The 24,159-nt window shown below is 33.4% G+C and overlaps 1 pseudogene; it reads right to left on the bottom strand.

Moving 5' to 3' along the window:
- LOC107142556 overlaps positions 1–23,015 on the bottom strand; it is a 24,509-nt pseudogene extending 1,494 nt beyond the window's left edge.
- Positions 23,016–24,159: the final 1,144 nt, after the last annotated feature.

Genomic DNA, 24,159 nt, shown 5'->3' with positions numbered 1-24,159 from the left:
TATATATATCTTGGACTTAACTTTAAATCCTGTGGAATTTTCTGATAAAAAATAACCACCTCTGCCCACATCTAGAAAAATATTTATAATGATGTAGGGAAAGACAGACTCAACAAACTTATTGGAAATTAGAGGTAAAAATCTAGTAACTAAATGGGAGTCACTGGGAACAAAAATACATAAATGAAAAAAATATTTCAATGTATTTTTGAACATAGTTCCTCAGCAATAGAAAAACTTAAAACTATCTTATAGTTAATGTAGTTCTGAGCAATGTAATTTTATTTTAATGGAATTTATGTATGTGTTTGAGAGGTATGGGGATTGATATTTGAAAATCAATCTTACAGTCCTTCTTTGATGAGTATATGTAACCTCTATTGCAATGAGAAAACGTCCTCTCAATCTCACTACATCTTCACAAGAATAAGAAAAGTTGATTGTTTTGATATTTGCCCAGTGTGGTCTTATTCACCTTTTAAATCTTTGAGAATCATAACTTTAAATTGAAAGTTCCAATTGAAAAGTACCTTAAACTTTACTTAGAAATATAAATCATTCATTCTTAAATTGAGTTGAAAAGTTATCTGTATGGATATCATGCCTATTTTACAACACTTTCTGACAAATAGATCATAGACAAATTTTAGTGATGATTTTGTCATCTAAGCAAAATGGGTAGAAAATGAATATTTTCTTTCCTTATATCCCTGGGATTTTTTTGCCTTTTATCTGCCTCCTGATACCTTAGTTCCCCTATTCACCATTTTATATTCCACTTTATTAGTAGGAATTCTTCCCTGATATTTAATGTAAGACTTTAAATATTCAAATAATAAAAATTCAATTATCTAATTTTAAGAATAAATACCCAATCTAGATAAAGAATATTCTATTTTTGAGTGGGGGGGCCTTGTGACTTCAAAATAACCTTCAGTTGATATTTGTGGTGTTTCATTATAAAGCTAAAACTAATATTTATGATTATATAGAGAAATAAAAATATAAAGAAATCAAAGAAAATTAAATAACTTATTACCTTCACCTAGAGGAAACTGTTAATAATTTGTCACGTATGTAGACTTCTTATGTTTTCCTACACATAGAAATACATTCTCAGATACATATTACTTTTGGTAAAGTTGTCATCAAAGTTGTTACTTATAAATTTAAACACCGTATATTTAACATGATAATGTAAACTCATTTTAGGCTAATAAATACTTAGAAACCATATTTTTATTAAATTAGTATATTTTGTTAGTTGTATAAATTTATCTAGCCAAGCCCTTTTTTCTGGACTTATTATGTGTATAAAATATTGTCATTTTATACAATGATGTTGCCCAAATTCTTTATAGCTTATTCTTGATCTGCTCCTTTCGAATACATACTTCAGAAAAATTTCCAAATTTTAAAATACAATTGTAAATAAATACTTATATCTATTTTTTCATCTCTCTGTAAATCATTTTTTAATTATTTGAAGACAATTATTTATTTTTATTAAAAATTTATGATTTTTTCCTTTTGAAGAATTTGTTTTCATCTTTAAGTTTTGGTCATTCAGCACATAGTTATCTCAGAGAAGAGGTTATTCAAGGCATTGATGAATTTCAACAAAAGCCATATGTCATGCCCCATTCAAGGTCCCAGCCTTGAGTGAGATTTATTGCTATCAGTATGTACTTTCCTACCCCAAGATATTTGTTGAACAGTAGGTTAGATAGCACTTACTGCTCCTTTTTTAGCAATAGGAACAGAAATAGTCACACATTGAAAAGAATTTCTTAGTTTGATATTTCCTTTTGTGGATTCATTCTTATGGTTGACATCAATGATAAAGAAGTAATTTCCAAAACACAGTACTTTCCTGTAATGTCTGTACCCAAGTGTGAAATTAAGAATTTTTATTTTATTTCAAGAAATATCTTTTCCCCCCTATCTACTAGTTTGCAGGTTGCACAGTAATATACAAAAGAGAATGCCTCTCTCCACCACAATCAATTTGGTGAAGATAATGAGAAAGGCCTAGGAATACAGGTAAGTTAGAAGAAAGCAAATCTGAGGTGGGGAAGGAATGAGAATCCAATGCTTTTTATACAGCTGCGGGGAATGAGAGTAGCTTTCTGCACGGGGGCAGTGAGGAGACAAGACCTCAAAAAGAAGATAAGTGTGCTGCTTCTATTCTAAAAGGGCCTGGAAATAAAGTAGCTAAGTGAAAGAATACACAGAAACCATGGGATGAAAGGTGTCATGCTGAAAAACAAAATCAGCATCTCAGCAAATTCCTGTTCACACTGGTGGTCCAAAGATCAGTTCCTAGCTCAATCACCAAATACCTTTTCAATGATTCAATTCACAACTCTGAGAAAATTTATTAAAAGCAATGGGGGTCAGGCTGAAAATAAAAATTAAATTATAGGAAAAAATCATTCTTGTACACATGAGTTGGCAGAATAAATTTCATATACAGTACATAATATGTAGCCTTCTTTCAGGCTGACTACAATTCTGAACTACTGGAAAGTTTAAGAAATATTTCTCTGGATGCATTTAGCATCTCACAGAAATAGTTTTGGTGCGGTGTTATCTTGAGGCAAGAGATGGATTAAATGTTCTTTTGAAATTCTTTTCAGATTAATGATTCAATGGTATTTGCTTTTATGTTCACTATAAAAATTGGTATTTATACTTCAAAAGCAGTGCCCTTTATGATTTTTTAAATTCTGTGACAGTTTTTATTATTTGTGTAGGAGAAACTTAAATGTCCTTAAGCACTGCATAATAAGAATTATGTAGTATAGAAGAAGTGAATTTTCTTTTTCAGTTTTGGTCATTATTGTTTTGAACAGTAGGTATGGTTGGCTGTAGTGCACACAAAGATAAATTGTGAAATCATTAGCTGTAAACATCATGGCCTTTTCAATGCTGTCTTTTTGTTTATTTAACAACAAGTTACCTAGTCACCATCATATTTTGGGCTGTTTCTATCCCAACACAGAGGCTGTGTTGGTATATCAAACTCAAGATCAAAAAAATAGCATCACAGCTCATTCCTCTAGTTATTTGTTGTAAAATTAAGACAAATTATCAGCTGTGAAATTTCATTTCTTCATGTGTAAATGGACATAAGGATTTTTTTAAGTAAAATGAAAATATTCAAAGTAAACATAAATGTTGGAACCCTTTTTTATTCAGATTCCTCTTACCCAAAGCTGTTAAAACTAAATTGATAATATTCAGTGTTTGATTAAAATAAATTCTTAGACTAAATTTTTGTTATATTTGTCCTTCAAATATCTTTGTCAAAATATTCCAGAATGATAACATAATGTAAGATTTGGGGATGTAGCTCAGAGCTCAGAGGTAGAGTGCCTGCTTATCATGTATTAGGCCTTGGATTTGATTGCACAGCAGTGAAAAAAAAAACAAATGTGTGTGTGTGTGTGTGTGTGTGTATAACACATATATTTTTAATATATATGTTAAAATATATTGCACTTATATTTTATATATGCATATATATTTATTATATGTTATAAATACAGATATTATATATATATATATATATATATATATATATATATATATATATATTATATACACAGATGATATATATTATGTGAAATGCTTTTAAATCACATTTAATTCTCAAAACATACTTTACAGGTTAGTATGATTATTTTCTTTTTATGCATTGGAAAACTGAAGAACACTAAATTTAAATAAGTGGAAGTGGCCAAAATAGGAATGAATCAAACACAAGTTTAAACCTATATCCTCAACTAAATTCTTTGCTATATTCCTGGTTCTACTTCTTAATCACTATGGTATTATGATGAACCATTTATAACTTCCCTCCTTTGAAATTCTTGTCTGTATTATGAGAGATAAGGTGATGTATAGAGTACCTTCTTGTTCAAATATTTTGTTCTAAAAGACACTGACTCAGTATATGAATTATTTCTTAGATATTGCTTTTCTTCTCTCTCAAACACACACGCGTGCACGCATACACACACACACACACACAGTTTTGGATGTAAAAGATAAACTCTACTTCACTAACTCAGGTCTGTCTTCTCTCTTTCAAGGGTACCCATACTCTATATTATATGGAAGAAAAGGTGACTTAACTCTGTTGCTGAATTGCTCCTCTAATAGCTTCTCAGCCAGTTACTTCTTTCTCTACACTACTCTCTTTTCCACATTTGTCCTTTTATTTCTTCTCCTGCTGGCAGCCACATGAACTTGGCCATTAACATCCACCTTCTCTGCACAGTGCTTCTTGCCATAGCAACCCAGTGAAGGACGATACAGGAGAGAAGATGCCTCTCTTTAACATACCAGCTTTTCACTTTTCACAATATCAGGATCTGGTGTGCTCAAGAAAATTTCTGATGTTTAGAATATTGAAAGGGAACACTGTGAATTGACTTAAGTCAGTTTGTCTGATCTCAGGAAAATTGCTCACTGGTTTTATGAATAGAATTTCTTAGACTAATAATTAGGTGGATCTTCTAACTTTTATCCCTCATAATCTGATTATCAAATGGTATATTATGAAAGCAGGTTTCTGAATTGATTATGCTGCCATAAATAATATTTTTGTCAAACAAACTCCAGGTTGTCATATAGTCATATTTTCTCTATCAGATAGCCTCACTGAAATTTTAACTTCCTGTTCCTCTATCATGAGACAAATATCTTGCATGAAAAGTGAACTTAAAAAATGGTAATGATATTTTGGTCCGTATATAGCAGCTAAATTCATACAATATTAGAATATACACGCTCCCAAGGGTCCTCTCCAATCCTGAACTACCATTATAGTGGTGTATGCTATAAAATTCCCTAAACTCAGACACTTCTCTCCATTCCAGTATGAAAATACTAGTTTATTTATAAGAAGTCCAAATATCTGTGGAATTTGTTGATTCTTCCATGAAAATGAATTTCTAACATTTTTTAAAAATTTATTGCTCCTTTGTGCATATTAGGTAATGTAAATTTAGTAATTTTTGTTGGAAGGGAGAAAACTATCCAGGGTCCTTAAAATGACAACTGGAAAATACAGTCCTGATTAGGGCACAGCATATTTTGTTCTTTTCCCTTAACCTTCACATAATTTGCTTATTACATAATAAAGAACATAAATACATGAACATAAACTATCAAAAAACAATTCATGTAATATATAATTATTATAGTGGGGTTTTAGTGGTGATTACACATACTATGCAAAATCAAGTCTGAAGAGTCACAGATGCTGAGACACCAAAGTGTTTATGACCTTAAAATAATAAGTTAAACATTGAAAATTGAGAACTATACTTATAAATAGTATTTAATATATTTCCTCATATACTCTGTGTAATTTAAAAATCTACAATTATTAGAGATTAAAATTGCAGTTTAAAAAATACAATTTAGACTTACAAAAAAATTCTATTTTTATTTTTTAATAAAAAATACATATTTTCATCCTAGTAAACATTCTAAGCCCATCAACCAAAGCACCTTTGAAACATGTCCATAGTAAAGTAAATGATGTTTGCCTAGCCTGTTGCAATAAGGGAAAATACCTTGTAGAGGGTGTCTTGGAAATGGCTTAATTAGAATGGGGTAAAGTTTTTTAAGTATTTGGCTTTTGAAGAATGATTCTAAAGAAGGAAAAGTGAAGAACAACTCTGTACTAGGTACAGACAGACAAGTAGCAAGTACACTGCGTGAATAACTCAGTCAATTTGTTCAGGAGAAAAGAGAAATAAATTGGGGCTGAGACATCACTGGTAATAAAAGAAATAGTAAATTAATAGGAGGATTATTACTAATTTTACAACCATAATGTGACCACTGAAGAAGTATTGTTTATATAGCCTTCTTGATATCCCATTGTAAATATTATTTTATATTCTATTAGGAATCATCAAAGTCTGATGACTTTTACTTTTTCTTTTAACCAACAGGGATGACTTTTACTTTTGAATATTTATGTTCCTATCTGAATGACTCAAGATTTCTACCCATTTATTCTTTATAAAATTGTTTACTTGAGGCCTTGTACAGTTGAGTGTGGTAGCATAAGCCTATAAGTCCAGTGACTTGTGAAGCTGAGGCAAGAGGATCACAAGTTCAAGAATAACCTCTGTAATTTAGTGAGAACAAGTCTCACAATAAAATTAAAATAGATGGGGGTATAACTCAGTGAAAGAGAGCCCCTCCATTCAATCCCAACAGAAATGATTCCTAAAAGAAAAAAAAAAGTGGGGACAAAAGTGGGGGAATAAGCCTATATTATACATTAGAATGTGAATAAAAAATAAATCCTACTTTCTTAGGATGCATACTTCTTTGGGCAAAAGAATGATATTGATGGTAATGATTATAGTTTGTTGGCAAAGAAAACATTCAATGAAAACCTGATTGCTATGAACTTACCTAGGCCAATATGGTGATTCAATATGTAAAAGGTGTTTCTTGTAAATATTGTTAGCTGATAAAGATAGATATTTTGGGGGCTAAATATCCAGGTGAAAATACACTATAAAGGTAAAACTAAGGTCAAATTTCTCTAAGAATTCAAACATTAAGAACAGGAAAAACAGGCATATTCCTGTTTTGAAACCTCTGAGAATTTCCATTTGTTGACCAAGGCATTATAATTAACACTTTGCATCAGGACAACTTATAGACAGATGAGAGACTATGGAGACAGAAGGATTAGCCAGTGCTGTAACTGGGAGAAGTAGCAGATCCTTCCTGCAAAGGTGGGATGCAGGAAAGACATGACTATGTACTTGAGTAGTGCTCTAGTAACCTTGGTTTGGTGAGATTGTATGTCTTTTCTATATTCAGTTTGAGATACCATTGCAATTCCTACCAGTTCAAGCCCAGAACATTCATTCCACAATTAAAAACAAAAAAAAAAAAACAAACAAAAACAACCAACTTTTGCATGCTTTCTGCTAAGAAACAAACTAAATTTTAAACAACAGTTTGCACTGATTCCATTGATGCCTATTCCATGGATTCCTATTCCATGGATTCCTGATTGGAGTAAAACACTCTCGAGAGCATGGATTCCTAATTCAGTTATCCCACTTCTACTTAACTATCCTTCAGTTCTATATTAAAGCAAATATATGCATGCATATAATATATTATGTCCTGGAATATTTTAATGCAAATCTCTAGTAGTTCCCCAAACTGGATATTTAATGGCAAGTCTTTGGACTTTGGTTGCTCTTGTAATACCTACACTGATGTCAAACTTGGTTTGGAATAAAATACTAGTCATCCAAAGAAAAATGGATAGATTATACTTCCACAACAAGTAGAGTAGCAAAAATAAATAAATAAATAAGAAAACAAAATGTTATAGTTTAGCTCTCTCTTCATTTACCTCTGATATGTTTTCTAAGATTTTTAAATATATTATGGACCTCAGTTTACAAATCTATTTGTATGGTTAATTTTAGGTGTCACCTTGAGTGGATTAATGAATGCCTAGAAAATTGGTAAAGCATTATTTTTGAACGTGTCTGTGAGGTCATTTCAAGAAGAGATTTTTATATGTGTCTGTAGACTGAGTAGGAAAGATTCACCCTCGATTTTAGGGAAGTGTCATCCATGAGCTTGGGTCCCAGAGAGACCAAAATGCAGAAGAAAGGCACTTTCTATCCTTCTATCATTTCAAGTTTCTGTCAACAAAGTTTGAGAGGACAAATCATATCACAGAAAATATATTAACATATATGGAAAACGATACAATGAGCCCAAATAACTCACAATCCTTTTTGAGTAGAACACCTAGTATGGCAAGTTCTCATACAAAGACACAGTGTGGTGGAATTATGAAATGCAATACCTCTACTGGCAAATTGTTTTCTTGTTGTGATTGCTTTATTCTAACACTTTTTTTGGTTAAAAGAATGATTTATAGTGATGTATATTCATTAAAATTTTATTAAATAAAGGAAACCTACCAGTTTCTTAAAATTTTTTCTTTTTTGAGTTGAGAAATTCTAATCCATTACAATTAAAATGAGATCTCCAAATGTATAATATGTTTGAAACCATTCTTATCTGATGTCAATTCAGACATTGTTAATACATCACATCTCTCTCTCTCTCTCTCTCTCTCTCTCTCTATCTCTCTCTCATCTTAAATGTAGCATCAAAATCATCAACACAGTAGCAGGAAGTTGATACTAATTAATCATAGATAGAAATTAAGACGAAAAACATTTGTGAGCATTGATAGAGCTAATATGACCTATAAGTTTGTAATATTTTAAAAATATTTGTACAGCGCTTTTTTAAAAATATATTAACCTGTATCTTCTTGCATAACCTAGAGTGAGATTTTACTGTTCCATTAGAGAGCTTTAGAAAACATACCCTGTGGTTCTTTTGTAAAAGCAAATCAAATGTGTTCCTAAATGAGAAACAAGTTCTGAGCAATCTAAAACTTATCCCACAAAACCTTTTGAATAAAAACCTTTAAAGACTGTTTTCCACAAGCTTCTTTTGCTTTTTATGAGTTTCTACTAGCCCTTTATGCTTGACACAGTTTCACTGTGTTCCTTGAGTTATTCTTTGACGTGTTGTAGATTTGTCCCATTCAGTCTCTAGTTTGGGTTGCCTTTTAGAACAGCTGTGCTTCATCATCCTTTCATTTGTCCAGAGAATACTAAGTGGCGACCTGCTGTCATGCTGCTGCCAAAGAAAATTAGGTGCTGTGCTTCCTGTGCACTGCCCTAATTACAGGTAAGAAGGGCACTTTCCAAGCAGCACTTGCCCTGACATGTAGGAATCATAGATTTCAAAAGAAAATAGTTGTCTCAAGGAAAGGTATTCATGACTCACTGCATACGCTGGATATCACTGCAGAATTAAAAACAAATTCTCTTTAAATGCCTTCATTTTTGTATTTGTGTATTTCTGAGATTAAAATATCAATTTTAGGCAAGATAGTTATATAACATTTTAGATTAATCCATCCAAATTGGACCTATATTTTCACAGTTAGATCTTTACATATGTCAGGTCACCTTCTTACAAAATGGAATAACATGGTTAATTCTACTTAAGGAAAAAATTAAAAATGGACATTCACTTGTATGTCACATATTGAAATGTTTATAGGCATAAATACTTGATAAATATATATATATATATATATATATATATAGATATAGATATAGATATATATGTGTGTATATATATATATGTAGATATATATGTGTGTGTGTATATATATATATATATATATATATATATATATATATATATATTTCAGTATGTATGCATGTATGTATTTAAAATATTATACAGATGCTCTTGTCTTCTGGGATCCTGAAGTAATTTGTTTTTGCTTTTGTAAAAGTGACTAATCAATTAAAAGGTGACTTTCCCTTCTGACTGACTGTTGATTTTGTTTCTTGTTTTTGCTTTTTCCTTGCATGACAAGAAGAAAATAGTTAATTGTATAGTATTTCCCAGGATCTATGCCAGGGAAATCTGCATGCTTGCTTTCGTTTTATTCTCCAGGTAAAACTGGGAGTTTGTGGTTATTTCTATTTTACATATTAAAAAAAAAGAAAGAAAACAAGAATTGAAAGTTCAGGTCACTGTTGCACAAGACAGTGAAATAGCCAAGCCAGAAACTGGAGACATGGTAGGTAAAACTGGCTTTCAGATTGTTGGTGACCTCTCCCTCTACAACACCTGAAGAAATGGTAGCCCAGGCCTGTTTTCTGATTCACCTTCAACCTGACACTAGCTAGTAGGAAAAGAAAATGGGTCCCCCTTTGCCTACTCTATGCTGAATCCTATTTCTATCTTTTTGATTATGTTGTTTCCATTTCCTATCCTCCACCCCAACCTCTTCATGTAATGTTTACCCTATATTCCCAAACCTCTCATCTGAGTCAAAAAACCATATGATACTTCCAAAGGACTTGAATCCCAAACTTTTCCAGAACATATGCTGTTACTCTCTGAACTACTCATCCAACAATTTATAAAATACCACCTGTCCTTAAAAATTTGTCACTTACTGTAGGACTACACATTTTTCTTAGCTATACAGAATAGATTTCTGACTTCTTATTCAGTACTCTTTATATGTGGATTATTTTGGCCTCTTATCTAGACTGATGATTTTTGTCAGTAAAGACTATATCCCCAACTTCTTTTTGATTCCCACTGAGTTTAGTCCAACATTAGCATCATGAAATGTGTCCAAAAGTACTTGATTGATTGAACTGAATATAGTACTCAGTCATTAGAGCTCATCTGGTGCTCTAGACACTAGATTGCCCTACTTGTTATGCCACTAGGATTGACATTAAACTTTGCAGGCATGTACATGAGTGGTTCAAAATAATTCCCAGTATAACTCGAGTCTGATGACATTTGGTACTACTGCACTTTCTAGAAATTGATGGAAAATATCAATTTTTCCCTGTGGCAGTTTTGCCAATTTCAACTAAAGTGAAAAGTAGATGTTGCTGGGCAAAGAAAATAATTTCTTCCAGAAAAACAAATCTATTAATGAGCAAGGTAGTTTGCTTCCAAAAATATGTACCTTGAAAATAATATAATACTGAAATTAGATTGAGCATGTGAACTTTCAAACATTTTTTATTAATTAATTACAGTTACTTTGACCAATTTATAATTTCGATTCCATTTCTGCGTATGAGGTAAAAATGGTTTTGTTTATTTTAGGAAAAAAATAACAATTTAATTAATTTATCACGTGAATCCCTATAGTATGAAATTCTAGGCACAAGATATTGAAATTGGATGATGTACTAGTCACTGAGCTTAAAGTACTCATAGTCTTATAGAGAGAAATAAATACACGCAATCAATTATGATTGTTGGTGAAAATAAGAGCATTTACTAATCACTGATGCCATGAATCTAGAAGTTTCAAAAATGTGACACAGACAAAGGTAGGGTAATAGTTAATGTGAACTGTCAACTTGATTGGATTAAGAAATGCTTAAGATAAAGAACCTTCTGGGTGTGTCAATGGGGTGTGTTTAGGAATGATTGACATGTGAGGCAGTGAATTGAAGTGGAGACCCTCCTACTTATAGGCATCCAAAAGAATGGAGACTTGGAAAGAATAAAAAGTTGGAAGAACAAAGAAGCAGCTGAAGATACAAGCTAGATTCTTCTTGAATGGGTTCTTGATTGTTGCTGGGATCACCTTAAGACCTCAGACTTTCATTCCTTCCCTCTCCAAAGCAAACTCTGATTCTCCAGGGAGTTTCCTATTAAAATTTTAATAGGAAAATTTTGGACTGGAATAGAATCATTGATTCCACTTGTTCTGAGGTGTTAGCATCTTGGACTGTGAAGCTACTTGTTCCTCCAGCTTTCCAGCCTACAGACAGCCATTGTGAACTATCCAGCTTCTGATGGTATAAACCAATCTAATAAATCCCTTTTTAATAATCATAATCATATTTCCTATTGAGTCTGTTCCTCTAGAGAATCCAGACAAGTATAGGTGGGTAAAGAATCTTGAGTTGAGGTTTGAAGGATGATCAGATGCAGAAGAAGACAATTTCATCTAGTTTTAAAACCACAGTCTAACCAACATTATATAATATGGAAATATATATTATGTAAAGTAGAGGTAGGAAGGGAGTACAATTTATATAAGACATTGTTCTGAGGTGCATAGTTTGGATAGCTTCCATAACGGTTGAATAGATTTTTACAGAAAAGTAAGACATCCCCTTTCTACTTAACCCCCTTGAAGAATAACAGAGCAGAAGTGATAGATGAAGATTGGGGCAGTAAAACCAGGACGAATATTGAGAAGCTATTTCTATCAGTGAGTTATAACTGGGTACAGATAATGAATGTCAGATGAGGTTCATCAAGATCGAAAGACCTCAAAGAATTCAACATTGCCCTCTCAGTTAAAAAACTTCAATATTTTTGCTATATCCAAGACAGTAGAGATTAAGTTGGTAACAAAATATCATCTTAAAACATTCCAGTAAGAAATAGTTTTAGGGGAAGTTAAATGATGAGCAAATGTGAAGTCTTTTTGATTATTTTTTTATTTACTCAAAGCACAGAGGCTACAAAAAAATATGCAGCACTTAACACAACATAAAATAAGACTTTCCCACATCTCCACTCAAATCCATTTTCCAGTGGAAAGATCCAGTCAAGGATAGGGACAACTTAGAAGGCCTCTCTATGCAGAGAGAATGAGAGAAAGATAATGAATTTAAAAGTTCAGGGCAATCTACTTTATAGGCAATTCCTCTGTCTTTTTTTTTTTTTTTTAGGAAAAAAAAAAAAACTTCATTTGACTTGCATGATGGTTCTGGTGACCTAAGAGTGACTCAATTCCTCACTCTCTTTTTCTCACTTATAGTTCTTAAGAATAACTGTAGAATATGTTTGAACTGCAATATTCCTAGATAAATAAGGACTCTGTTGCAGCACCTGCCTAAAGCAGGATGTACTTCAACATGTTAGACCAGCACACCAAGTGACAGTGGGGAGAAAACCCAGGGCAGCCTGCTTTGGGGTGTTGCTCAACTTCAGTACAGGTGGGGCCTGTGTACATGCACGAGGCTCTGTCCACCCCAGAAGCTATGCCACGGCCTGGGGGATGGTGCACAGTCAATCCATAAAACCGTATTTCCAAAGTCCCTTTCACAAAGCAAGGTAAGAGATAAGTTTCCATAAACTAGGCCTTGGTATCATTGGGCAGCAGGCATTTTCCTTTCTACTACATTATCTTTTAGAATTGGGAAAATCATATACCTTTTCACTTATTTCCATGGTTGGCCATTAAGCTCAAATGAGATAATTTATAGGACACTTTTATGCAATCACTAAAGGTATCATTTACTATAGGAAAACCCATTCTGTTGTTCTACTTTGTTTATTTCGCTTTATTATAGGAAATATTTTTATGTTTGAGTCATTATGTCAATTGATTTCAAGACTGAGATTCATATGTATTTGATAGCACAGCATCTCAGCCTGGGCTGGGCTTTTTTATTCCCCCAAAATTATATTCAGAACATATTGAGAAAGGACATTTGTAGGTCACAAAACAAAATACAATATTGTTGCAGACTATTTTTAATACAGAAAATAAAGCAGTGATGGATACCAGGAAAGGAGAAAATGAAAAGATTTTCGGGTTTTGCTGGAAATACTAGCTATCAACTGGCTTTACAATATTATTTTCTTTACTTTTTATAACTACATCAGCAACATATACAATAAAATATATGGGTAATTTTAAAGTAACATAAATTCTGATTTTAAGAACAGGGATGCTTGTCTGTTTGATATACATGAACACATATCTAAATGCCTGACAGAGAATCAAGCCCATCTGTTTAGATGGCAGTGTGCCTGTATCCACTTGTTTCTGTTTCAGTTCAAAGAAACATATATTTGAGGTTGTACTTTAAAACACTGATTCTTGGTTTTTATATAATAATAAAATATATTGCATTTTTCTACGTAATGCCACAACAAAGAAGTAACAATGCAAATGGAAACAAAACATTATTAAAACAAGTCTTGGTTTTGTTTTTCACTTGGTTTTTTTTTTTCAATTCCTACCCCCATAATCAGTTAGTTTTGCTTTAATTTTTTTATGTCACCATACAGTAAAGTTGATTATTTTATTACACACAATTCATTGATTTTTTTGCCTAGGTATATTTATATAGTGTACCATAATCAGAATGAAAAACAGGTCATCACCCCAAACTACCACCAAAGTGGTGCCTTTTACATTTATAATTTCTGAATCACTGACCATGATTGATATATTCTTTTTCACTACAGTTTTCAGATGTTGCTTGTAGAAATTAAAAATATGCTGCAGTTTGGTAATTCCTCAGAAATTTAAACATTAAGTATAATAGAATTACAACAATTCTGCTCCTACAAGTTTAACATAGAGAAAATAAAAAATTATGTTTACACATATGTTTATAGCAGCAATACACATACTTTTTCAAAACTCTAAAAAAAAAAATCTAAGTATCACTGGAGGATAAATGAACAAGCTGTGGTATATCCATGCCATGCAATACTGCTCAGCAATAAAAAGGAATAATATGCAATTTAATGTGGCCACATATTTCTTTATCTTGATATAACACAACAGTTCTCATAATCTCTAGAGTAAGGAACAAAGAGGAGACAACTTACAAGATTTTTCTGGGGGTTCTCAAGATAAAGCTTTTTTCATCATAATGTTAAGACATTATTCGCCATTTTCATTGTGTTGATATTTGTACTTAGGAGGTAAAACAATGCCTTGGCAGAACAATGTGTTGGTTTTGGTTACAATAAGTGTACTGTTAGACATGGTACTCATGACTATTAAACACTTGCATGAAAGACAAAAATAATTCCAGTTTTCCCTAAAAATGTTCTTGATGTTTGCAGCCATGAGACTGTGTGTCTCAGAACTCTGACTGTAGGCCCCAGTTGTTAAACTATGAAATTCCTTATGGAGTCTTAGCCAGTGACAAAGGATGAAGGCAGGAGCAGGATTTAAATGAGCTCATTCCTGGGAGGGTGGGTCTTCTCTGAACAAGGTGGAACATTCCCTGGTGACCTTGGCAAACATTCTATATAATTGAGTATAATATTATTTATTTTAATAAAATGGCAACTCTTATGTCTACATAGGTTTAATATTCTTTATGAGGAGAATTAAAGCATATATAAAACTCTTCAGCTACCATAGTTATACAATGGTTGCTTCAATGAAAAAATGTTCTAATACTATCCATGGTAAAATTAATCCATGAGTTTTAGAATTACATAACAAAATATGGCAATGTATACATTTGAAAAACTCGGCGAAAAAAAGCTTAATTATTAGTATATAATGTTAACTATTATGCCTGGATAAAAAACCAAGTGCAAAACAAACTAATGAACTTAGTTGTGTATACATGCTAATAAAATTTATTTGTGAATCTTAACATTTTAAATTCATGTAATATTTAGGTGTCTTAGATATTACTTTTCTTTACATCATATTAGATTTTGTAAGTAACCTAGAGGAAATTAACATATATAGAAGAATATGTATAGATTCCATGTATAAACTATATACCATTTTATATAAAGGACATGTGTACCCATGGACTTTGTTATACAGGAGGATTCTATAATCCATAGCTCAGGGTCACCCAGGAATAATGGCATTGTATACCACTATTAAGTAGAAGGAAAATTTTATCCAAACTGCTGTGGTCTTTATTTACTGTCACTTTCTGTTCCAGGACCCCTCCAGGATGCCACAGTGTATTTAATTTGTGGTGTGTGTTTAGGCTCTTTTAGACTGTGACAGTTTCTCAAAAATTCTCAATAGTTTTGTGCTGAGAGCCACGGCCGAGTCTGTATGGCCCCTGGCATTTTGCCAACAGTATTGATTGACAGGCGAGGCATTACTATCCGCCTCTGCCGCAACTTTTGAGTTCTCGCACTGTTTTAGAGTTCTCGTGGGGATTTCCGGGGATTCCCCGAGAGTTCCCATTGGTTGGGGAAGTGCAGGAGGAGGGATTTCCGGGGGATATATTTCCGGCTGGGGGTTCCTGGACAAGCCTCGTGGCGTTTGGGAGGATTCCCCGGGAGCTGTGTGAAGTGTTTTCCTGCAGTTTAAAAATAAAGTTTGTTCCTGCTTCAGTGGCTCGTGATTTGTGCCCAGCCAGACTGCGGCAGTTTTGAAGAATTCTACCAGGCACTTTATAGATTGTTCTGTAATTTGGGTGTGTATGTGATGTTTTTTCTCGGGGTTAGACATCAATTATGGTGAAGGGAACTTTGTGGGAGGACAGGAAATGGATAAACCTCAAAGGTCAAGCACCATTTTCATTAAGTCATTTCAAGGATACAGACCTGACTGGGATGTTTATAGATTTCTTCACTGTAAAGTTACCCTTTCTTCTTCCTTTCCAAACATAGTATCATAAAAGAAATATTATTTACACCCTTAATCTTAGGGTTAATATCTACATAAATTATTTGAAATCCCTCTACATAAAAATTTTGTCCTTTGTTGGAATTTACTTACTCAATTATTGATATTAGTGTGGACTCATGAATTTTTGTTTCATAATTTAGATTAGGAAATGACCCTCCCTCATTGATTTTATTCTTCAAATTATTCCAATTTTGGCCATTGGGACCTTTTTGAAATAGGTTTCTGGGGTAGGAGTTTTAGTTCACTAGCAACATTGCTAAGTACATGATAATCCAGGGTTCAATCTCTATCATCATCACCATCATCATCATCATCATCACAACAACAACAACAAAAACTGAACTGGTTCCTAGATCACTGTAGCATACACATGTCATTGTGTCAGTGTGTGTACATACCTATGTGTAATTACTGACACTGTAAGAAGGTCCAGGCCATCATGGGTAGCCCCCAGGCATCCCCAGAAACAATGATTTCCTCAAGGATTCCCATTTCCTTTTACAAAAGAGTAGCATTGGAAATCAAAATTTTGATGCTGGATAGCCAACAAAATTCATTTTCCTAGAGCTTATTGTTTGTTGGCATGAGGTTAGTTTAGACATAGCGAATCACATTTAAGAAACTACTAGGTGGGCTGGGGATGTGGCTCAAGCGTTAGCGTGCTCGCCTGGCATGCGTGCGGCCTGGGTTCGATCCTCAGCACCACATACAAACAAAGATGTTGTGTCCGCCGAGAACTAAAAAATAAATATTAAAAATTCTCTCTCTCTCTCTCTCTCTCCCTCCCTCTCTCACTCTATCTTTAAAAAAAAAAAAGAAACTACTAGGTGATAACAGTGATATGACTGGATCTAGAAACTCTAAAATTCTTCATCCAACCCAACTCCCTACCAAAACAAGCAATGAAAAACAAATTGCCAGAAGCTAGAAGAAGCAACTTTTAGAGAAAGACAAACAACAACAGCAGCAATGAAACAAAGCAACGGTACCAAAAAAATTTCCAACGAAGAGAAGTCCAAGACAAGATGGTTTCACTGGTAAATATCACCAAGCATTTACACAGTTAACACAAATCTCTTCAAACCACTCCAAATATAAAAGAGGAGGGAAGACAAAGTCACGTTAATTCTATTGTTTTAGTCCACTGTTGCATTGCTCTGACCGAAATATCTGACAAGAAAAACTTAAAGGATGAAAAGTTTTATTTGTGACTCAAAAGTTTCAGAGGCCTAGTCCATACAAGGTCAACTCCATTGCTCTGGGCTCCAAGTGAAGGAGCACATCATGGGGGAAAGGCCCAACGAAGGAAATCTGCTCAGCTCATGTCAGTAAGAGCAGAGGAGGTGTGGAGGGAGGGGCCACAAGAAGAACAAACTTTCCAGGGTACACCCCCAGTGACCTTCTCCATCCTCACCCCACCTGCATACAGTCATCTCCCAGTTTATTCAAACTAGGACAGACTAATTAGGTCTCAGCTCTCACAATCCAATCATTTCACCTCTGAATATCCCTGCATTAACAGGAGCTTTGGGGACACACCTCATATTCAAACCATAACAATTACTAAACCCAGATTAAGACATCAAAAGGAAAGAAAATTACAGGTAAAATTTTGTTCGTAAATAATGATTATGGTGTTTAGTACCCTAGGAAGTAAATTTTTCAAAATAATAAAGAACATTTTTAAACAAAAAACTCACAGATAACATTCTCCCTGGTAAAAGATTGAATATTTTCCCCTTAAGATAGAGTACAAAATAAAGATCCTGCTTCCACTACTACTGTTTAACATTTTTATTGAGTACATTTTCAGAGCAATGAGGAGAAAGGGAAGGAATAAAATGTGTCCAAATTAGAAAGGAAGAATGAAATTATTTGTTTCAAGAAGCCATGAACCTATATAGATAAAATCATAAAGAACCCATTAAAAAAAGAAGAAGAAAAAAACTACTAGAGTTACTAAATTCCACAAGGCTCAAGACACAAGATCTATACATAAAAATCAGTTACTTTTCTTTAAAGTAGCAATAAATGCCCCAAAAGAAAATTAAGAAAGCTATTCAATTTACAGGTACATCCAAAAAAATAATATGCCTAGGAATGCATTTAATCAAGGGGGTATAAAACCTGAACACTAAAAAAGTATACAACATTGCCTAAAGGAGACCTAAGTAAATGAGAAGACGTTTAGTGTTCACGGATAGGAAGACTCAGAAGGTTGATACTAGCAAAGCAACCTAACGATTAATATAAATCCCTATTAAAATTCCAATGGCCTTTTTCTTTTGACAAAGAGTAAACCCATCCTCAAATTTGTAGGTAATTGGAAGTGTCCCAGATACCCAAATAATCTTGAAAAATGATAAATTTGAAAGACTCATATTTCCTGATTTCGAAACTTACTTCAAAGATATGGTGATCAAAAGATTTTGGTATTAGCATAAGGATAAACATATGGTACAATGGAATGGAACTGAGTATCTAAAAGTAAACATACACATCTACGGCCAGTTATTTTTGACAAGGGCTTCAAGACTATTCACTGAGGAAAAAATTAGTGTTTTCAACAAATGGTGCTCGGCCAACTAGTGAATCGCATATAAAAGAATAATTTTGACCCTAATTTCATGCCACATAAAATACTTACCCAAAATCATTCAACAACTTAAATATAAAAGCTGAAACCATAAAACTCTTAAAAGAAACACAAGGACAAGTATCCAGACCCCAGGTTTGGCAATGGATTCTTAGATATAACAGTAGAGCACTAGAAGAAAAAGAAAAAAATGGGTAAGTAGGACTTCATCAAAATTAAATACTTCTGTGCAGAAAAGGACATTATGAAAAGTAAATATACAAAAATAAAAAAAAAATGAATGGGAGAAAATATTGGCAAATCATGTATCTGGCAGAAAGATAGTATCCAGGATACATAAATAACTTAAAATTTAGCAATGAAAGGACAAATAGCCCTATTTAAAAAAAAAATGGCAAAAACTTGACTAGATGATACATAGATAACCAAAAACAGAAGAGAAGAAGCTCAAAATATTAGTCTTATTATGGAAATGTCAATCTAAATCATAATGAAGTACCATAGATTACTGATAGGAATGATGAGAAATCCAGTTTCTCCAATGCCTACACTAAGTATTGCCATTTTTTAAGCCATTCTAGTAAGTGCATGGCAACCTCCTGCTGTGGCTTCAATATACATTTATCTGAAACTAACAAAATTGAGCACATTCTCCAGTACATATGAAGGCACATAAGTAACCAGTTAATTTCAATGTACAGTAGGTAGTAAAACTGATGTTTGATTTATGACAATGTACCATGATTTTTTTTAAGTGACATGAAACACTCAATCCATATTTGGTGTGTCAAGAAAGGTGAGCCTTTAAATATTAAAGAATATTAACTTCGGACTGCTAGCATAGATATGCTGTTGTCAATAATCCCTAGGTCTAAATTAAAGATACTAATATGAGTCTCCTGCAAATGGAAAATGCAAGTTGTATGTGTGCTTCCTGATCTGCAACCTTTTTTTCAGATAACTCCCTTTACCAACTCAACTAGGTGACTTGTCTTCTCCATGTTCTTTCTGCAAGCATTTGGTAATCTGCCAATTTCCTTTTATTAATATAAGCACTTTTGAGATAAGCATATCCCTTTGATAAAAAATGTACATTATTCATTCATGTACAAAGAAATATTCACTAATGTGAACCCCTGGGTATTCCCATCTTGATAATCATCATCACACACTTCTATCAGAATGAGTTGATCTGATTTGGGGAATGATTATTATCAAATGATGCTTTGAACATTTTTACTTCCATATCATTTTCTCAACTTCATTTATACAATATTTTGTAGTCTAGTTTATAGAAATATCTCAATTTATTTTCCTAGCCATCATTGTTCTGTGTTCTGAACCATGGTGACAAGTAACACAGACTTCTCATCTTTGCCTCTGACCATGAGGTAATTAGATTTATCATTTAATTCCCTGAATAAATAACGAAGTTATTAACCAAATCAGGCACTGGAGGAAAAGAAGATTAAAAAAAACTACTCTGAAGTTTGGTGTAAAGATTATTAGTTATAAATTTTGTGTTATATTTGAAGAGAGTTATTCTGTATAAAGCTAAATTTATGGATCTCTATTCAGGTCAGAGTTTGAGAGTATATATATGAACTTGTGTGAATTATAACCATCACTGAGATCATGGGGTGGATTGATAGTACAGAGATAATCTATAGAGTAGAAAAAGAAGAAAACAAGATTCAGGGAAATAAAATACAGTATTGGTAAAGGAAGCAGAGCCAGAAAGAGGCAAAAGCAGAAGTTGTAATAGAAAATCTGAATCCGAACAAGGTCAATAATAAAGGTCAAGTAAGCAAAGATCAAGTGAACGGGTCTTCAAGGTTATGGAGAATTACAAATACCATGAAGAGGAAAACGTAACAAGAATTTTAAAGGTGCCATGAGCATTGGCAACTAGGCTGTTGCCATTAGCAGGAAGAATTTCAATAGGGGGGCTGCATCCAGCTGCTGGAATGGAAGAAGCGTGAGTGCATCACCCCAAGACACTGCTGTCAAAGATACATACTTTACAAACATTCATAATTATGTAAGGGACTACACCAAGATATAATTACTTGATTTAACAAGGCAGATATGAAAGCATGGTGAAAGGAGAGCCCAGATATTTGTTCATATTTGGTGCCATTTCAAAAGCTTCTCTCCTTCTTCATGAAGGTAGACAGCCTGAAAATTTAATTTCCCCAACTCCCCTGCTAGGAGAGCTCTTGTCAGTATCCATTAATGAATGGCAAAATGCAGAGTGGAAAGATGTGGAAGACAGACCAATATCTCTGTGTGGAGACTTTGGGAAGTCATGTGGAGATCCTCAGATGTTAGACATTGTGATTGATCTGCCATTTTTGGATGGTGTCTTAACTATTCATGTTGATACTGTTGGTAGCGGATGCTATCATTTCTGACTTCCAACAGTTCTGCATACTCTGGAAAAGTCTCAAAAGGGTGAGGCTGACCTCCAAGTCCATCCCTGCTACTCCTGCAATTCCAGGGTCTCTGATCTGCATTCCAGCTCGCTAGCCCTTCAGCTTTAAGTTTCCTATTTTAAGCCTCTTCCTCTGCAAAACACTTGGAGGAACTTTTAGTCATTTACTAATTATTTCTATACTTTTCTTTCCCAAGAAGTTTTTTTCTGTAGCAATAAATTGATTGTAGTTGAAATTCAATAACTATTACTAAATGTTACCTAGGATAAAAATAATCATTAGTGAATTAAAATCTGCTGCACTTCCACTTCTCAGAGGCAAGTAAGTCATTGTCTGTTACCCCCAAATCTTAAAAGACCATTTCTGGCAGTGAGTACTATTCCATCAGTCTTTCATGATTTGGGGAATGATTTACTAGAGAACCTTTTTTAATTTTTTTCTTCCAGTATGAATTTCTTTTTAATAATCATATATTATGATGGTCATGACTCCATAAATCTTCAGATATTTGCTTCACTGCCATTGAAACCTATTAGAATATCAATATCAAATGTGATAGAATTTTATTTCCTTCAGTAAATAGATTAAAGGGATGCCCAAGTCTATTATATTCTCCAAGGAAAGGAGTGTATTTTGTTGTTCCATGTATGCTTAATGACGACAACAATAACAACAATGAATTCTAAAACAGATACTTATTGAATATTCTCATATGAATGAGGAGTTGATTTTTGAACATTTGACATTACAGAAGTAATAAGAATGTTTTGTTCTCTTTAAATTTACAAATCTATGTGTTAGATCATGTGATATAAATTAATGAATTGTATACTGTTCCCTCTTGATGTTCTATTTCTGATACTGAGCAATCCACTTTGATTTCTGAATATATTAAGTTTCTGTCCCTCATAAAAATGGGAATGTGATGCACTTAACCAGGAGCTATATAGACTTGGCTGTGTATTTATGGTAAAGCCCCAAACTATCACTCAGTCATACAAGAGAGCTGCACAATAATGTATTTAATTTAAATGGCCACTAGGGATGATCACTTGAAGTTACACTTAATTTGATAGCTTCATATCTTTAATTGCATAGTTATAGACCATAAAATTAATTACTGTGCAATCCTTATTTTATGATACACACAAATGTGTTCATGGTGACCTTTCTCCAAACTATAGTTAAACCACTCTAAGTTACCTCATTAACAAAAATGCTTAGTGATGAAGCCTCAACATGATATAAAATGTTCCACCACATCATAAATTGTCTCTGTAATGATTGCCTATTTGTTTATTTCAACATTTTATGAAAGTGCACAATCCCAGATAAATAGAGTCAAGAGCCTACTGTTTTCTCATTAGTGAACATTGAATTTGACTGTGATTATGAGATATTAGAGGTTTACCTTTCTACAGCTCATTGATGACTCAGTTCTACCACTATTTAAGTGCTTATAATGATCCAAATATCATAAAGGAAGCTAAAAACACAGTGATTCTCTTTTATGAGTTCACAGATTTGGTATGATACTTATTGAAGGCCCAATTCATTTGTTCATAACTTTAAAAATTATTAGTAATGGTGGTAGACTGGACATACATTTTTTAAATATTTTGTGTCAAATAAAACCAGCATTAGACACTAACTAAAGCAGTAAAAACAGACTTTATTAAGGAATAATCATAATAAGGAAAAAAAATACCTCAAAATAGAAATGAACTCAATTCCCCCAAATAGCTTCTGAGTAAAAGCTATTTTTACTTCCTTAAGTTCAGTCAATCTCTGGTTTTCTTTAGCAGTTTATGGTGTTGTCACTGACAGGATCAACTTCAAGGGTCTCGTGCTGAACCCCAGGACCCAAGTTGGCACCTTCAAAGTGTTTTTCTTTGCTCTGAACAATTGATGAGAGATCCATTGGTGGTTCTGACTCCTGAGCCCATGCTCTGGAAGATAGAGAGTCCATTGAAGCATAACAAGGATGGATTGTGATTCTTAAGATTCTGACTAAATCCTGGAAACTCAGTTGGAGTCCCAGACAGAAAGACTAGTTTAAGGTTCAGGGTTTCTGTGTTTAAGAGACTGGTAATAAGGATCAGAGGCTGAGTTAGGGTCCTGGGTTTTCTTGTTCATAGCTTAAAGTTACCACTTGTAAAACAAGTGGGAACTTCTGAGTCAACTCAAACTACCATCTCTGGATGTCTCCTCTAAGACCTTCTCTTCTTCTCATCTCCACTTTTCTTTCTTTTTTTTTTTCTATATTCAGTGTTCCCTTCATTTTCCTATAATCCTTCAGTATGTCTCTTCTTAAACCTGTACCTCCTCCAATCCTCTGTCCACCCTGCCAGACTTTTCCCTTCTTACATCAGCTCCTCATCTCCTTGTGGTCACTTGATCTGCGGGCCCTTGCCCCACCAGAGCTCCTAAGAGAGCTCAAGAACGCCCAAAAGTAACCACCTGAGGCCAAAAAAGAAAAAAAAATTAAAAATTATTGGAAATTGATCTGATGTTTTGTCCACTTAGGTGTTAGGTGAACTTTGCAGAAGTCAAGAAAGTTGCTTGATGTGCCCTTACCCTCTCAGTTAAATGTGGTCCACTGCCTCTGTGAGAGTACACATTAGGGCAAAGAAAATCCTAAAAGTCTCCTCTATAAATATTGGTGGTAAGAATTAGACCTCATATTGGGTAGGTAAACTGAATTTGTTCTATCTTCAAGAAACATAATTCAGATAAGAAATACAGAGTGCAGAAAGGATGAGTCAACTATTTCATATAAACTAGTGAGCGATACTAGTTTGTTTATGTGATTCATGGCTAAAATTTTTGAATAGGAGCTACGTGGAATCTATATGTATCTGACTCTATGTATGTGTGATTTATATGTATATTTGCAATTCATATATGTGGATTTTTCTGCCTCTGGACTGTATTGAAAAATTAATTTATAAATTGCCTTCATTAGGTCTATTGAAGTTGGTTTACAAATTAGTGTTTATGTAAGTTAAATATTTCTAAAACCTCCAGAAAGTAATCCAAATCATTTTAGATTTCATAGAATTTGGGTAAATCTTCGATGATAAGATTAATAATGTTCATTTCATAGAAACAAC

This window comes from Marmota marmota, unplaced genomic scaffold (assembly GCF_001458135.2).
Source record: "Marmota marmota marmota unplaced genomic scaffold, marMar, whole genome shotgun sequence".
NCBI lineage: Eukaryota > Metazoa > Chordata > Mammalia > Rodentia > Sciuridae > Marmota > Marmota marmota.
Note: the sequence above shows the minus strand (reverse complement) of the source record. Positions and strands in the feature narration are given on the sequence as shown.